The sequence below is a fragment of the Engystomops pustulosus genome, chromosome 6 (genome assembly GCF_040894005.1).
Source record: "Engystomops pustulosus chromosome 6, aEngPut4.maternal, whole genome shotgun sequence".
NCBI classification, from domain to species: Eukaryota; Metazoa; Chordata; class Amphibia; order Anura; family Leptodactylidae; genus Engystomops; species Engystomops pustulosus.
This window is the reverse complement of record NC_092416.1, coordinates 131,854,528-131,873,525: the sequence shown is the minus strand read 5'-3', so window position 1 is coordinate 131,873,525 and position 18,998 is coordinate 131,854,528. Positions and strand designations below refer to the sequence as shown.

Sequence of the window (18,998 nt, the reverse complement as noted above, 5' to 3'; positions counted from 1 at the left end):
ACTTCCAGATGGCCACATCTTGGGCTCTATAGTACCTTAAACATTGATTTACAGCACCATAAGCCAGATATCTTTAATATGACTCCAAAAGCATTTTTCTAGATACTATAGAACCCAAGACAGACAACTGAAATTACGCTCCCCTGCCCGTCTCTAAAAATGACTATTGAAAAACATGACTATTCTTTGTTTTTTTTTGTTTTTTACATATGACTTCTGATTGTATTTTTTAAATAGGTAAATGGGTGATAATAACACAGAGAATTGTAGAAGGGATACCCTACCTGAAGTCGTGGAAACTGGACTAGCATCACAAGTGATGTCATCAACACCCGGTGATGGAAGACAGGAGCAGGGCAAGTACTTTTTCTGGTTACCCAGATCCTCAGGGTGTCAACTCAGGTCCTCAGTTTCAACTAAGATAGCAGACATTGGAGTTTATACTCAGCTTATAAAACTGTCCAAAAATATGAAAGTTTACAGAGTAGATAAGATTCGTTTAGATAAGGGCAGAATCCATTTAGAACATTGCAGAATATATTGGTGCTATATAAATAATGCAGACATCAGCCTCACATCATGCAGAGAACCACGACTCAAGTTGGAAGTTACATAGGAGTGCATTGTGGGAACATTTGGTTTCATGGAACCAGAACAAAAGATTATTATGTGATAAATAAGAAAACAACAGCTGCTTCCACTCACATCAGCTCATAACGCTATACACAAACATCTCGTCTTCCCAGAGAGGAACACACATACTCCTAGTCCTCGCTCCTAAACCCACAACAGGATGGGTAGTAGTAGCCCTGCCCAGGCAAAACAACAACTGGTGAGCATATGGGCAAAAGGGACTAACTATAAGGGATTAGATTTACAATGATAATAACAATATACAGAAAAAACCAGACCGGTATTAAAGGGAGTGCCTTCTACCAATACAACCCATGGAATGTGTGGTGCTGTATTTAACACCAAGTCAGTGCCACTAAAATGACTGGAAATGAGTGAAATGCCATACACAACCCTGTACACAGAATGGACACCATTCTTAAATGAAGATCGTATACCTCAATGGTACAGAGATGCAAGTGAGGACAGTCTCTATACAGCGCTGTGCTATAGAGGTCAATGAGGAACACAATCATGTTAAAGGAAAACTCCAGTCAAAGCTAATCCATTGAATAATGCAAGGTGCAGGGCCTCATTTTTATTGCATTCCTAAAACCTTGCTAGAACCTAGAGTCCTGCTCCTCCCTTCTGGCCCTGCACAAGGTATAATTCAAGTTTTGACTAGAGGGTCTCTTTAAAAATTTGGAGCATGTCAATGCTCTGCTGCAGATTGGTAGTGGTTTTCCCCTCGCAGCTCAAAATCTGGAAATGGGTTTTCTAGAAAAAAAACCTAATAAAAGGGATCTGCACAGACAGTGCAACTCAATACAATAATCAGATGGTTCAGTCATCCTTACAAAGAAATGACTGCTATCTGCACCCCTATAGATACCCCTAAACCTGGAAAATTGACGGCAACATGTTCCTGCAGATCAGGGTAAAATCTCTCTAAAAGATTTGACTCTCAGTGAAGAGTTTCTTATTGATCACGTGTCCATATCTGACCTTATTAATAGGTTTATTACAGTCCGTTATCCCATATAATCAGGCACTCCTCAACAAAATCTGCACATCCAATACATAAAGTGTCCTTGAACAGGTGACATGCAAATTTCCCCTTGGTAGTTGAATGTGGTCAATCTTCATAAAATGGAGCTTAAATAGTTTTATTTTATGATTTGCTAAATTTTATGGCCTCTCTAAAGTATGCGGAGTTATCACCATGATGGCCGCCACTTGAAACTAAAAGTCCCATGATCCTTTAGTTCTCAGTAACTCCCCCTCCATCTTATGCGCTGCTCCCAGTGATGATGTAACTGACATGCTTTGTTACCATGGTAATGATATGTGTAACTCATCACCTCACTGAGATGACGTCTCACCACAGCATTGGCCATACTGGATGCACTGCAACCAACCGACTACAGCCAAACTTAGTGGTGATCACATGACATGGTGCAGGCCATGTGATGTGGACATGTGACCAGCTGCCATCTACCGTCCAGTGTCTGCTCAGCGCAGGAGGAAATTAACGGACCAGTAGCATTTTAATTCTTCATTACATTGTATGTCAGCAGCATTTTTCTGCTTAGGGAAGCAAAATTTTAAATAACAAACTACACATTATCTTATATTTTAAGGACCCACTTGTATTTGAATTATGCCGATTCATGGAATACCCCTTTAAGCTCAAGCAGGAACTTAAAAAATAGTTAAAAACACAGATAACATTGACCAAGATGGGCATAATGTGCCATTTATGTCCTCCTTGGTGTAGCAGCTTGTCCTGTCACTGTTCATCGTTGCACTAGAGTCAGCTATGTAGGTCTTAATCTCTGCTGATGGTAAATGTACCGTAAGCTTTTGCGCTGCTGGCACGAAGCACAAGTGACAACCCCGGGATGAGTAATGTGCGCTAATAATATCACTTTGTTCTAAGTTTCTAGTATACTGTACCTAATCACACATTTTAGCTGCACAATTATCCTGTGTAATTACAGGCTTGTCAGAAGACATGGATGTGCACCAGGCCACCGGAGGATATAGGTATTTATGGGAGGAAAGAAGACCAAGCTTTCTAAAAGGAAACTTATTATCAAATTTACCAAAATTAAACCTCCACTAGATGCCAGTGGTCTTGAAATATCAGAAAAGCATGAGGTAGAATTCCTTTAATCCAGAGTAATTCAGTAGTCTGGATGTAATCTGGAATTAGTCGGCTATAGGTGGGAAAGAGACAACCAGAAGATAGAATTCTCTGCCATAAAGTCTGCAAGGGTCATGGCCTCTATTATACCTCCTGGAAAGTGATAAAAGCTCTGCAAATATGCACAAACACTTCCCACTGGTAAAACACAGTAGCCAATGTATTCATACATGTCCTGGAGGAATAACAAAGGAATAACCCAATACAGAATTCTAAGGCAAGATGCTTCAGATTCAGTATTTTAGGGAAAATACTAGCCATTTATGTCGCACCACTTGTCCCATATGGTCATTGTAGGGGGGCTTGAGATAACGCATGGCAGGTCCGTCACCTTGCTGCAAGTCAGCGTCCTGCTGCCATGTACCCGTTTTATGAATAAAGCTGGGAATCACGACTGTCTGGGTTTTTTTCTTCAAGATTGCGTTCACATGTCTTTCTGAAAATGGAAGAGAAATGGAAAATGTGTGTATTTCCTGCATATACTCAAAGCATCCCCCCCAGTAGAGTGTAAATTAGAAGCAACCTACAAAATGCCTGTTCCTATTGTTTAACCAATAAATATCCTATTGCATCATAAAATATCTATTCAATCCAGCAGGCACTTAACTCATGGTATTAGCACAGCAAAAACGTTGCCAATACACACGGGTTAAGTGATCGCAACATTGTAGATTTCCTCCATAGGAGTCCAAAAGGCGATGACAAGGGAAAAGAAATCCAATTCATGGCCTTAAATATTTCATTGCAATCACAATATAATCTTCCTTCTGCTGATGAAGAAAGGCTTTTTTTCAACTTTAGAGTAATTGTTTTGTAATTGCATCCTTGAAGACAGGACGTGTAGAAAAAGACAGCGCATATTTCCAGGAAAACCATATGGGGTTAATTTAACAACTACAGCGTGGGAGCGACTTAAAGAAGCCGAGGGGATATGAATTGGTTCCATCATGTAACTTTGAGTTAAAGCATGAGGTAGCATCCGAGTTATATGAATGAGAGAAGTGATCACTGTACTGGTGCAGAGATGAAATGGGACAATGTTGTACAACTTGAAGGGGCGCCACCTACAGTATCACCGATAACAGTCTGGGGGGATGAGGGGGGACGCGAAGCAGCCCAATGTATGCCTAATAAGAGGTGGGGGTACAGTCTACAGTATGACTAATCAGAGATGGGGGGGGGGGTGCAGGGTATACTATAACTGATAAGAGGTGTGGGGGGGTGACGCCTATAGTATTATTGATAAGAGGTGGTGGGCACAGCCTACAGTATGACCGATTACAGGTGGGGGGCGCAGCTTACAGTATGACCGATTGCCCATTATACTCAATGTAAGTGACTAAGCTGAACATGGCTCACACTAAGGCTACATGAAGACAAACATGTGAGCAATCCATTTTTATGCAGGTAGCACACTAATGCATTAAAGGGAACCTGACACCAATGACCTCATTTACACTAAAAACAGGTTGTAGAAGCCCCTCACCTATTCTAATATAATCTAAGAATTTAGATTACAATATAATTGTGTATTATACACAATTATAATTTACCTTGCACCCAGGGAGAATCCTCTGTGTAGTCACAGGGGTTGGGCTTTGGTTTGGATGCATTTCAAAAAACATTTGACTCATCTCTGCTGCAGACTGCTCAGCTCTCAGCCCCACCTTTGTGCTCCTGTGAGCTGTACAGGAGCACAAAGGTGGGGGCTGAGAGATGAGCAGTCTGCAGTACAGACAAATCACATTAAATCCATCCAAACCAAACCAAACAGAAAGGCATATTAGCAATGCAGCTGTAAGCTTCTGCAACTTGTTTTTAGTAAAAATGAGGTCCCTGGTGACAGGTCCCCTTTCATTGCATTTCAATGGACCTATGTATCCAGATATCAAAAGAAATAAATCCTTCATTACACAAGAGCAAACCACTGGATAGTTGGGGCAGGTACCAACACAAGCCAAATAGCAGCTCCCTGCATCACGTATCATCATTGTGTGGCCGCCCTCACTAGCTACTTTCTGATCATCTTTTAGTGGCAGTCAGGTAAAGCTGGCAATGGGTTCTACATTTCTGAATAACCCTGCCTGGTAAATGCTTGTGCAAAGAATAAATTCTCATTAACGTACTGCATGGAGAGGGGATTTTTTTGCTTCTTTTCAGCTTAACCCACACTATTCCTATATATGGCTAATGCCATGTTAACTGTATTCCGAATTATGATTCAACGTAGCTACGGTGTAATAACATCCCCTCCCAGAACCCTGAACAGAATGCTTCTATTGTTCTGTATTATGCCAAGGAGCAGGGCACTGCAGGGGGTTTTCTCAAGTCTCCATAATTAGCCCCACTTCCTCGTTCCTTTGCCCGGATTAATAGAAGCTATTGTGGCGTGTGATCAAAATAGACTCGATCCATGCAGAACAGGCACAAAGGTACAATAATACAATATATGGCAGCAACATTGCCCCAGGCAGCAACAACAACAGCCACCTATTGTGTGAAAAGAGAAAGAGACATAACAATAGTAGGCATCTTCATCATCATCCTAAGAGGAATTAAAGAGGTCCTAGCATCCCACCAGATGGGATCAGGACACTCCTGGTCCATACAACAGACCAGTTATCCTTGTTTAAAAGGGAACAGGTCATATTTTGACAAATAAAGCTAGTGACAGGTTACTATAGAGCCTCTTAAAAGACACCCTTCTTTTAGATAAAAAAGGGTTCCCTTACATCCCCATAAATCAACTTTATCTTATATTTCCTGGCATTAGAGGGGGCGTGTCTTGTTTGGCCGGCTCCTCCCATCTACTCCTCCCCATGTCTCAGCAGGTCATTTGCTCAGGGTAATGTCATCTAAGGTCATCTACTTTGTTACATTTGCAATGTATATCCCATGTACAGTGGGTATAGAGAGTAGTCAGACCCCTTTAAATTTTTCACTCTTTATTTCATTGCAGACAATTAGTAAGAACAAAAAAGTACTTTTGCTTATTAATGTGCACCCCATCTTGACAGAAAAAAAAAAAAAATAGAAATGTAGATATTTTTACTAATTTATTAAACAAGAAAAACTGAAATATCACACGGTCATAAGTATTCAGCCCCTTTGCCCAGTATAGAAGCAGCTTTTGAGCTAGTACATCCAGGAGTCTTCTTGGGAATCATGCAACAAGTTTTTCACACCTGGATTTGGGGATCCTCTCCAGTTGCCTCAGGTTGGATGGTGAATGTTGCTGGAGCCTATTTTCTTGTCTCGCCGGAGATGCTCAATTGGGTTTAGGTCAGGGCTCTGGATGGGCCAGTCAGGAATGTTCAGAGTCGGTCTGCAGCCCCTGCTTTGTTATCTTAGCTGCATAGGGACATTGTCTTGTTGGAAGGTGAACCTTCAGCCCAGTCTGAGGTTTTCATCCAGGATATCTCCATACTTGGCCATATTCATCGCTCCTTCAACTGCAACCAGTCGTCCTGTCCCTACTACTGGAAAACAACCCCATAGCATGATGCTGCCACCATCATGTGTCACTGTTGTGCCTAGTTTTCTTCACCCATACCAAAAATAAACACCAAAAAGATCAATCTTCATCTCATCAGACCAGAGATTTATATTTCTCATAGTCTGGGAGTCCTTCATCTGTTTATTGGCACACTGTATGCAGCTTTTATATGTCTTGCAGTAAGGAGAGGCTTCTGTCGGCACACTCTGCCATAAAGCCCCGACTGGTGGAGGCTGCAGTAATAGACTTTCTGGAACTTTCTCCTGTCTCCCTACTGCATCTCTGGAGCTCAGCCACAGTGATCTGTGGGTCCTTTTTCACCTCTCTCACCAACGCTCTTTTCCCATGATTGCTTAGTTTGGCTGGGCATCCAGGTTAATAAAGAAGTTTGGGACAGCTACAACTCTTCCTCAATTTAATCATTATTAATTAACTAATTTAAGGATTATGGAGGCCACTTAGGAACCTTGAGTGATGCAGAAATTCTTTTTTAACCTTGGCCACAATTCTGTCTCTGAGCTCCATGGGAAGTTCCTTAGACCTCATGATTCTCATGTGCTTTAACATGCAAGGTAAACTGTGAGTTCTTATATACTATGATGATACCTGGCTATATAAGGCCGGAAAAAGAAACAAGTCCATCAAGTCCAACTTAAGAATTAAATAAAAGTTTTATCCCCATAACCACTGATCTTTTTTACTACAGAAAGGCATCCAGGCCTCTCTTGAACATGTACACAGAGCCGCCATAACAACCTCCTTCGGCAGAGAGGTCCATAGTCTCACAGCAGAGTAAAGAACCTTTTAATATGGTGATGGTAAAATCGCCTCTCCTCTAGCTGAAGAGGATGCCCCCTTGTCCTGGTCACAGGCCTAGGTATAAAAAGACCTTTGGAGAGATCCTTGTACTGCCCGTTCAGGTATTTGTACCTAAACTGAATAACCCCAAATTTTGTAATCTGTCATTGCATTCTAGTCCCCCCCATCCCCCTAATAATCTTGGTTACTCTCCTCTGCACCCGTTCCAGTTCTACTATGTCCTTTTATACACTGGTGCCCAAAACTGTACACAATATTCCATGTGTGGTCTGACTAGGGATTTGTAGAAGGCCAAACTATGTCTTTATCATGAGAATCAATTCCTCTCTTGATACTTCCCATGATTTTATTTGTTTTAGCAACAGCCGTCTGGCTCTGGTCCCTTAAATTAAGTTTACCATACACCAATACCCCCAAGTCCTTTTTAGCTCCAGTTTTACCAAGTGATTGACTGTTTAGAACATAATTATACTTTTTGTTTCCATGGCCCAAGTGCATAACTTTACATTTATCTACATTAAACCTCATCAACCATTTCTCTGCCCACTCCTCAAGCTTCCACAAATCCCTTTGTAATGCTAAACTATCGACCTCAGTTTTTATTACTTTACACAGCTTAGTATCATATTGAAACTTGACTGTGTAAACCCACTACAAGGTCATTAATAAAAATATTAAAAAGAAGTGGCCCCAATACTGATCCCTGTGGCACTCCACTGGTAACGTCAATCCACTCTGAGAATGTGCCATTTATGACGACCCTCTATTTTCTATCACTAAGCCAATTACTTACCCAAATACACAGATTTTCCCCTAGTCCCCTAGTCTCATTTTATGTACCAACCTTTTACGCAGCACGGTGTTAAATGCCTTTGAAAGGTCCAGATATACAACATCCACAGCGTCCCCCAGATCCAGTCTGGGACTTACTTTGTTGTAGAAACCAATCAGATTTGTCTGACAGTACCGATCCCTCATAAACCCATGCTGACGCTGGGTTATAAGGTTATGTACAGTGAGATACTAAAGCATAGCATCTCTAACAAACCCCTCAAATATTTTCCACACCACAGAAGTTAGACTCACAGGTCTGTAGTTTCCAGGATCGCTTTTTGATCCTTTTTTGTATAAAGGTACCACATTTGCCATGCACCAGTCCTATGGAACATAACCAGTCCTCAGTGAATCTTCAAATATTAAAAATAACGGTCTATCACGGTACATAGTTCATGCAGAACCCGGGGGTGTACGCAATCTGGCCCCGGTGATTTATCTATTTAAGTGGTTGCGAGGCGGCGCCGTACCTCTTCCTGGGTTAAACTGTTGACATTCCAAAGAGAATTTACATCATTCGTCACGATGTCTTCCACCAGGGGATTTTCCTGAGTAAAGACAGTCGAGAAGGCAACATTCAGTAAATTGGCCCTTTCCTCATCTCCTTCCACCATGACCCCCATGTTATTCCTAATAGGGCCCACACTCTCCATTTTTAGTTTCTTATTATTTATATACTTGAGAAATGATTTGGGATTATTTTTGCTCTCCCTGGCAATATTTCTCTCAGTCTCTATTTTTGCGGCCTTTATCTGCTTTTTACAGGATTTATTTTTCTCTCTATAATCCTGTAATGCCTCATCGCTAACTTCACGTTTTAGCACCTTAAACGCCTCATCTTTCTCACTTATTGCTTTCCTTACAAGACTAATAAGCCACATTGGTTTTTTCTTGTTCCTCTTATGCTTTTTCCAATATGTTATGTGTTTCTCACAGGACTTTTTTAGAATATTTGAGAAAAAGTCCCATTTTTTGGGGAAGGCGGGCTTTTGTCTTTGAGAACATTGTCCCAGCCTATAAGGTCTTCCCTTAGTTGCTGAAAATTTGCCCTCCTGAAGTTTTAGAGGAGTGTTGGTTGCTCCTTCACTAACCCTCTTAGTAAAGTGTAATACAAAATCAATGATATTATGATCACTGTTCCCCTCAACCTGTAATTCTGATACACTTTCAGGTCCATTGGTTCGGATAAGGTCCAGCAGTGCCCCCCTCCCCCTCTTGTTTCGCTCCAGGACTAGTTGTGACAGGTAATTGTCTTTTGTTGTCGACACAAACCTGCTACCTTTGAAGGACCTGCATGTTTCTGCCCCCCAGTCAATATCTGGGTAGTTCAAGTCCCCCATGATAAGTACTTCACCATGCTTTGAAGCCGCATCCATTTCACTCATCAGCATTTCCTCTGCTACCTCCATTATATTTGGAGCCTTATAACAAACCCCTAGTAATATTTTATTATTCTTTTTCCCTCCCCTTATCTCCACCCATAGGGACTCCACATTTGCATTTGCGTTACTGATGTCATCTCGCAGGACGGGTTTGAGGCAAGAATTCACATATAAACAAACCCCTCCCCCTTTTTTATTTGTAAGATCCTTTCTAAAAAGACTATAACCATCTATAGTAACAGCCCAGTCATAGCTACTGTAATTTCTCACCGATACCCACTATATCATATTTCTGCTCCAACATCAAGAGTTCCAGTTGCTCCATTTTGTTTGTGAGGCTTCTGGCATTTGTGTACATACACTTTATATGGTTTTCCCTGTCCGTATTCCTTTTGTTCTTATTCCCCAATCTCATTCCAGCCCCTCTTCCTCCCCCATGGACTATGACTCTTCCCAGCTCTCTATCTACACTGTCTATTTGCCCTGCGCAAGTATCCCTCCCGCCCCCCAGGTCTCTAATTTAAACACTCCTCCAACCTTCTAGACATTTTTCCCCCAGAACAGCTGCACCATCCCCATTGAGGTGCAGCCCATCCCTACTGTAGAGCCTGTAGCCGACAGAAAAGTCAGCCCAGTTCTCCATGAACCCAAAACCCTCCTTCCTACACCAACTTTTGAGCCACTTATTTACCTCCCTGATCCCCCGCTGCCTTTCTGGTGTGGCACGTGGTACAGGCAGTTTTTCGGAGAAAACTACTTTTGAGGACCTTGTCCTGAGCTTATGGCCTAAATCCCTGAAATCATTTTTAAGGACCTTCCACCTACATCTTACTTTGTCATTAGTGCCAATGTGGACCATGACCGCTGGTTCCTCACCAGCCCCTCCCAGTAATCTGTCAACCCGATCTGCAACATGCCGAACCCGAGCACCAGGCAAGCAACACACTGTTCGGTATGCACGGTCTTTGTGACAGATTGCCCTGTGTGTTCCCCTAATAATCAAATCTCCCACTACCAGCACCTGTCTGATCTTGCCTGTGCTCCCATTACCCTTCTTACTGGAGCAGACAGTCCCCTGGTTGCTAGAGACCATGTTTTGTTGCAGCATTGCTACCCCAGAGCTGATATCCCCCTCATCTGCCAGCCTGTCAAACTTATTGGGGTGCACCAGATCAGGACTAGACTCCCTACAACTCTTCGCTCTACCCCGCCTTCTACATGTTAACCAACTAGCTGCCCCCTCACTCTGCACCTCCATACTTCCCTCCCCACAACCATCTTCCCCAGAGAGTTTGTGCTCCAGGAGCAGCAAACTTCGTTCCATATTGTCAATTGCCCGCAGCCTAGAAACCTGCTCATTTAGATCCAGAATCTGGGCTTCCAGATGAGCAATTTTCACACACCCCACACAGCAGTATTCCCCCTCGAACGGCTGTTCAAGGAAAGCATACATGGCACAGGATGTACACCGTGTAGCAATGCCAGTTATGGAGTCCATTGTTCTAATGGGGATTACAAGAGAAATACAGAAGAAAAGAAGAATTCACAGTAAAAGTAACAACATACAGCAGTTACCTGCTAAATTCCCTCAGTCCCTCTTAAAAGGTTATTTGGCACAGTAATCCGCTTGGTTCACTGCAACAAGATCTGGCTGCAGTGAAGGTGTATGCCTTTTCTTCTTAAAGAGGATCAGAAATGGTTAAATATGAGTGTCACAGCACAGGCTCGGAATACTTATGACCAAGTGATATTTCAGTTTTACTTGTTTAATAACTTTTTTGATCTTACCAATTGGCTACAATGAAACAAAGAGTGAAAAATGTAAAGGGGTCTGAATACTTTCTGTAACCACTGTATATTTGGACAATCTGTCCAGTAAATCTTAAGTATTACTGGACCTGTATGGTGACCAAATACCCTTCACATAAAAGGTTTTAAAACATTATCAGAAAGGTATGTGCCCCCAAATTATACAACTAAAAAGTGCAAAAATAAGCCCTCAAGTATAACTGTCAATAGAAAAAGTTAAAGGTTATGCCTCTGAAAAGATGGAAATGCTAAAACAAGTGAGATTTTCTCTGATTTTGTGTTTATTTAGAAAAAGAAGAAAAAAAGGATACAGAATGAAGATACCATTATTTATTTAAAGGGGTTCTCCTATGAAGAAAAGTCAGGCCCTATCCATGGGAAACCCCCACAGATCACGAAAACAAGGATCCACGTAACTTCGTCGGACCCCTGACGCTCCGTCGCATTATTGGAGCAGATGGCCATGCATGACCGTTCTACTCCATCAATCTCCATGGAGCTGACGGAGAGACAAGGGGTCCGACGGAGGTACGCAAGACCCCACGTTTTCGTGATCAGTACTGAGACCCCCACTGATCAGCAAGTTAGGCCCTGTCCTGAGGATAGGACCTAACTTTTCTTTGTGGGAAAACCCTTTAAATTATTTATTATTATTATTAAGAATTTATTTTATTATGTTACTGTGAATTGGCTCTCCAAAAGAAATGCAAAAAGTTAAAAACAAGAAATAATAAAAACTCACCACTAAGTTACAGACTCCCTAAAATGAAGTCTCTATAAAGTGCATCTCATTCTCCAAAGAAAGAAAGCCATTTGTCCATATAAACGAAGAAATAAAAATTTTACAGCCCAAACACCGGACAATACAAATCTGCTCCTTCCCTTCAATACCTTGCCGCACGCCCATCCCATACAGCAGTTTACTACCACATATGGGATATTGGGAGAAACTTGGTGTCACACTTTGTGGTGCATTTTATCAATTGTATATGTGTAACTTTCGTTTTGCTAAATAAATGTATTTTCCAATGCTAAAAAAATTAGACAGACATTCTGTAAATTTTTGAAGATGGCAAATTTTTTTGAAAACTATTGTATTTTCAATAAATAATGGACAACATATCAACCAATCAGAAAATACAGTTGGGGTCATTTACTAAGGGCCCGATTCGCGTTTTCCCGATGTGTTACCCGAATATATCCGATCTGCGCTGATTTTCCCTGTATTCCCCCAGGATTTTGGCACACGTGATCAGATTTTGGCGCATCGGCGCCGACATGCACGCGACGGAAATCGGGGGGCGTGGCCAAACGGAAACCCGCCGGATTCGGAAAAAAAACCACCACATTTAAAAAACAAAAAGTGTTGCGGAGCTTACACTTACCTTTACCAGGAATAGGTCGGTGTACTTGAGTGGATTTCAGTGGACTTCGGCGCAGCAGCGTGGACGTCGGAGGAACTACCTTAGTGAATCCCGGACGGACCCGAATCCACCACAGAGAACGCGCCGCTGGATCGCGAATGGACCGGGTAAGTAAATCTGCCCCAATGTGTCACAAGAACAAGAATCTCAAAAACGCTGGGTACGTTAAAGAGCTCCAAAGTTACACCCGCCCATAGTGACATATATCAGATTTGAAAAATAGGGCTTGGTCAGGAAAGTGAAGACTGGCTTTGGTGGTTTAAAGAGGTATTCTCATTTCGGCAAATTATTGTCATTGTTTGCATGATAAAAAATTATAAATTTCAATATACTTTCTGTATCATTTCCTCACAGTTTTCTAGATCTCTGCTTGCTGTCCTTCTATAGAAAGCTTCATTGTTTATTTCCAGTGGACAGAAATCTGCCCATGGTCACACAGGTGCACGGCTCGTTATATCACACGGCTCCGATTACTCTCTGTGATATATGCACCTGTGTGACCATGGTCAGATTTCTGTCCACTGGTAGTAAACACAGAAGCTTTCTGTAGAAGGACAGCAAGCAGAGATCTAGAAAACTGTGAGGAATTGATACAGAAAATTGTAAAATGGTATAACTTGTTATTATACAAACAATAAAATTTATTTAATGAAATGGGAACACCCCTTTAAGCAAATCGATGGAGCCTCTGTCTCTAAGCCTTGGGATGCCCAGACTGTAAACCCAGGAAATATCCAGTAACTACAGAAGACCCACAATGTCACAGCCAGAAAAGGTCCCATATTAAGCGGCCATATAGTGGAGAGACTCCCTATATATCATCCCTTGTAACCCTGGATTCACATAGCTACTGCAAAACAAATATGAAATTGAAAAGGAATGGAAACTTGTGTTCCTGTTCCATGTGCCACTATATCTGCCCCCTCTGTCACATACAATAGATGGCACAGAGATCTCCACACTTCCACCTCCCTGGGAGAGCAGAGCTTCGTCTCATGATCTCATTCTTACACTCCCGGGCGGCTGAACACACTCCATTGGTTTTACACACCGGAATTATACAAAATGATTGCTTTGACAGTCAAATGAGCAAATCTCCAAAGAATGTGTCCTCAGCGCTGTAGGGATATAAGCCCTAACCATGACAGGAACAACCAGCTCTAACGACTGCAGTTTTACTGGTCCCATCAGATCAGTATGTGTTTTACAGGGAACCTGGGTGTCATTGAGAGGGAGCTACACCCATCCACATTATCAGCCTCTTTATTCTTTTGTATGCAGGCCCAGAACAGAGCATTGCATTTGCATCATGGCTCATAAAGTTGGTGCTGTCTGACCTAATTTGTTTGGCCACATATAGAATATCTGCTATAGCATTAATCCCCATTTCCTCTAAAATTTTATTTCAGAAATGAATAGTGCATTGGATAATAGTACACTTTGTAATAGATTATAAGTAAAGCAGCATCTCTGTGAAGTTTCTGCTTCTTTCTCCAGTAGTGAGCAGTGTATCTAAATGCCTTCTGAGCTCCATCTACTTCAGAAATATATTGAGGCTAAATAATAAAGGAAATTTACCATTAAAATCAAGCATGGATAAACCAGGGACTGTGGTTATCTACTTAAATTGTTATCCATGGCCTCCTTCCTTCTAAAATCAACTTTTAAAATTATCCTAATGAGTCTGAGGACTTCTGGAGGCGTTACCAGAGCCCTTCCCATAGACTAATATAATCTCACATCAACAGGAGGAAGTTTTAGCACACTAAGGGAGGGCAAGAGCTATGGCGCAGAGGGGGGGGGGGGAGACAGTGTAACAGAATGAGAAGCTCCCACATGGAGGGGCTCTGGTAACACCTCCCGATGCCCTTCAGTCTCATTAGCATAATTTTAGAAGGAAGGAGGCCATGGATAACAGATGTAAGAAGATTACCACAGTCACAGTCCCTGGATCTATGAGTAAGTGTCCCTGGTTTGTCATAATTGATTTAGATAGTAGATTTCCATTACAGGACACCTACCATTATTTGTACTGATGGTAGATGTGTCCTATTAAGAAGTTTCTAAGGACTTCTTTTTATTATAACTCTATATGCCACACCATTGAATTATAAAAATTATGCCAACTATCTTAGGGCGCTCCAGCTACATCACCAGAGTGCCTGGTATTTTAATTTACTCCCTTAATTTACCCCCGTCCAGGTAAGACGTCCAGGTCCAGGGTACGGAGAACAATCAAGGAAGACTGGAGAACTGTCTGTACTCAGCAGATTGTTGGAAGAGGATCCACTGCTGCCAGGTTTTCCTAAACCTTACATATGTACCATGCAAGGAGGATGTGAGGTCTTCCATGCGCATGATGTTGTTTACTTTGTTGATCCACACGGTTATTGTCCGGAGAGTGGTTTGTTTCCAAAGTATTGGAATGCAAGATCGGGCTGCTATTCTTAAAAAGTGCAGTAAAGAGTTTTTGTATGTCCGCGCCGAAACGTCACAGTGGTGGAGGATGAGGAGAGGAGGATACAGTCTCACAAAATCTCCACAGACCAAGGAGATAAAACGTTGCAAGTTCTGCCAGAAAGGGGCAAGAACCCGACATGACCAGGACACTTGGAAGAAGAATACTTTCTCCTCTCCGCATCTCCAGCACGTAGGAGGTACCAGCGGAAAGATGGTGTGTAACCGGGTAGGGACCCTATACCACCTGGCCAAGAGCTTGTACCCTGCCTCTTGGCATCTTGGACTCATTGAGGTGATGTGCCAAAGTTCCAAGATGCGCACTTTCGGTTCAGGTGTGAGAGAAATATTCAAATCAGTTTCCCATTGCGTCAAGTATTGTGGGCCAGGGTCGTCAGGGATAGACAGGAGACACGAGTAAGTGGAGGAAAGCGTGTGTCGTACAGTCCCCGTGTTGAAGCAAAGACTTTCAAATGAGGTTGGGTTTTTGGAAAATTGAGAGCAGGGAGGGAGAGAGGTCAAATAGCCGTAGCTGTTGAGCTTTCTGGGGGGCATGGGTCTGTTGTTGAGTCGTCAACTAAAGTCCCTACTAAAATGTTCAGCTCTAAACTTGCCCGCTCATCTCCATTGGTTAAATACAGAGTCCTCACATCCTGGGATAAAATCAGGATGTCCCAGTATTGGCGTCAATGGGGATTATTTTTTGCCAGATAAGATGCACTTTTCTGGAGCATCTATAGCCAATTGATTAGATTTATGAAATCCTTGTCGGTGGAAGAAATGAAAATCATAAATTTTTTGGTTACCGATTTTTTTCCCTTTTTTTGGCAATACACCATACCATAAAAATGATATGCTATTTTTTATTCTATAGGTCGCCACAATTACGGAGACACCTAACGTATACGGCTTTATTTTTTTCCCAATTTTGTCGTCTGACAAATCTGGTTAAGGGCTATAAAGAGTTCAAATTTTTGAAATCACTTTTTAGAGCATTTTTGGAAGGGAAGTAACGTATATACTCGAGTATAAGCCGACCCGAGTATAAGCCGAGGCCCCTAATATTACCACCAAAAACTGGGAAAACCTATTGATTCGAGTATAAGCCGAGGGTGTAGTATACAGCCAGCCAGCCCCCATGTAGTATACAGCCAGTCCACCCAGCACTTGGAAAAAAAAACTTATATACTCACCCTCCATCGGCCCTGATGCTCAGCTTGGCTACCCGATCTCAGCGCGACTCCTTTATTGTCTTCCCTGCGGCTCCTCTTCGGTCTTCTGTAACACGGCCGCTGCTGACATCATAGTATACGCTGTCCGACAGATAACATGGCCGCGTCTCTGCCGGCTGTTGCAGAAGACCGAAGAAAGAAGAGGAGCCGCGTCAAAATTGGGGAGCCGCGCTGAGCATCAGGGCCGCCGGAGGGTGAGTATATAAGGTTTTTTTTTTATTCACTCGTGCATAAGCTGAGGTGAGGTTTTTCAGCACATTTTTTGTGCTGAAAAACTCGACTTATACACAAGTATATATGGTAATAAAAAAAAAAAACTGTGTTCACCGTGCATAACAATTCTAACTGTTTTATTAGACAGATTGTTACATAAACAACTTTTTTAATTTTTCACTGTACACAAACTTGAACTAGTGATGGTCTGATCACTGGTTCAAGTCCAATACAGTGCTCTACAAACTGTCTGGCGTGCAGACAGTTTACAGTCAGACCCGGAAGGCTGTTTAATATAATGTAATTTTAAAACATGAATTTTACACCACAATTCCTACCAACTTGTTCTTTCCAGTCATCTGTCATAAATTTAGGGTTGCAGAGTTAGCAGGTATGTCTTACATATATGAAATACAGTCCCAATATATGGTATAGATAAAGAGGAATGGCTACAAAAAAAACAGGTGAGGGGGCTCAGGAAGCATCACATGTCTGGATAATGGTAAAACTTTGAAATGTGAACTTCAAACTACGGAACACTGAGAAATATTCCAGATTCCATCTAGACATGGTGATACAGTCAGCTGCTTTACATCAGAAGGGGTTTATGCCTAGGGCATAAGAAGAGTGGAAATGTGTCTGTGTAACAGATATGGGAGTATGGGGCAGCTGAATAAGGCTACATTTACACAAACGTATGGGGGACATATATATGGCGTATATACGTCCCCCATACACTTCTATGGCCTCACGGCGCCATACGGGAGCGGTATGGTGCAGCACATGGTGCAGTTCTGTAGCCCGTAGAAAGATAAGACATGTCCTATCTTTCTACAGAATACGGAGTCGTATATTCCTATGGAGAGGGGCGGGGTGAGCTGCGCTCATCCCCTGCAGCGCCGATGTATGCCCGCCGTACTACAGTACAGCGGGCATACATCGTGTGAATGTAGCCTAAGGCTGTAGAGGAAAAATACAGAACATGTCACCATGTAATCAGTGGGAAAAGCAACCAATTCCCTAACCAATTCCGAAGATGCATTCCTTCACTCCCCCATAGTGAGCAAAATATGATTTTACCTTATAGCAGCAAGTCCCTTGTCCCCATTGTCCCTATGACAGCAGTGTCCCATTTTCTCTCGATTTTCAACAGCAACGAAATAAGGCTACTAGAGTGCCCACCATTAGTGATGTAAACCACCAGACACAGATCATCTCCTGCGTTGTATGGTCATATGCCAGTAATTGGACCAAAGGTTATAATTAGCAGACAAACATTGTTTTGCCGCAGGTGTGGTACAAATGCTATTTTTGCAACTTTCAATTGCTCCAAATGAACATAGGACAGTGCAAAGTGACATAGACCCTGCTCTCATTAAATTCCTTATTTGAATAGACTGGTTTTTACGTTAGGACTGAATTCATCAATTGGAACTACACGTTTAGGCGCATAGACACAGAACTGCGGTAAGGAGCCGCCTAATGATAAATTACGTCCAATATGTTTCATTTACAAAACCTATTGAGATCTCCACCCCATCCTGCTTACATATCAAAAATCCCAGATCCTCATAGTGAAGAGAATACAAATATACTGTAACCTAGGTCTACATTTCTAAACTGTGGCCCCCTTCACCTTGCAGATTCTCCAAGTTACTCAGATATGTTCATAGTATAAAAAATATAATGGGGTGATGTATAAGACAGATCAGGCAACAAATGATTAAGTATGGTGCAATCTAGATGTACAGCTCTTGTAGGAACACATCTGAAGGTTTAATCGGGGGTCCAGGAGCTGGGACCCCTGGGATCTGTGACTGCCTCTCCTTCACTGCATACTGTGCCCCATCTTTATCCAGTATCCGGACCTTGATCTGATCTTGTGATTATGATATATCACTAGTTATTCTAATACTGGGGCAAAACATATTGAAGACCCGATCAATGACAGCAGCCAGCCTGATGGAGATGACAGGGAAGAGACAGCACAATGACTGACAGCTATGAAGCTGCTGCACGGAACACACTGTAACGTTATGTAGATGAGAGTCGCCATTGTTAGCAGCGCTATATGGAGACACACAGCGTCCTCCTACCTCTCCCAGCAGAGACCCTTCTCATAGAGCTCTGTGCGCAGACTGAACCGCTTCTCCGCTCTACGCGTTACCATAGTATTCAGCGGGGCAACTACAGGACACTGAGAGGGACAAACTTCTTCCTCCGCGGATTGTAAAATCATCTGTGTGTTATAATAAATTTGGATGTGTAATAATACACATTGACTACACTACAGTCTGAAGATACAATGTAGAGATGCTAAGAGGGATTAATATGTATTTTTTAATTAAAATATATAAAAAAAATCATTATGTGCTCCTATTTCCACTTGATCTCAATCAAGCTATTTAATAAAATGTCCATGGACTCCATCTCCTGGATCCCTGAAACAATGCTTCTGGCATCGTAGTGATGCATCTATAATTGGAACATGTGGTAAGTGTACATAGTCTGTAT

At 42.2% G+C, this 18,998-nt stretch overlaps 1 protein-coding gene across 3 annotated transcripts in view; it reads right to left on the bottom strand.

Moving 5' to 3' along the window:
* PKIG (cAMP-dependent protein kinase inhibitor gamma) overlaps nt 1–18,670 on the bottom strand; it is a 77,515-nt gene extending 58,845 nt beyond the window's left edge. The window contains exons 1-2 of one of the 3 annotated variants that reach the window (XM_072111058.1): nt 18,581–18,659; nt 3,077–3,254 (exon numbers count right to left, since the gene is read on the bottom strand). The gene's annotated coding sequence lies outside the window, so the exon portion shown is untranslated. Of the gene's footprint in view, nt 1–284; nt 417–3,076; nt 3,255–18,580 lie in introns of all 3 variants that reach the window. The other 2 variants (XM_072111055.1, XM_072111054.1) reach the window with 2 other exon arrangements.
* Nucleotides 18,671–18,998: the final 328 nt, after the last annotated feature.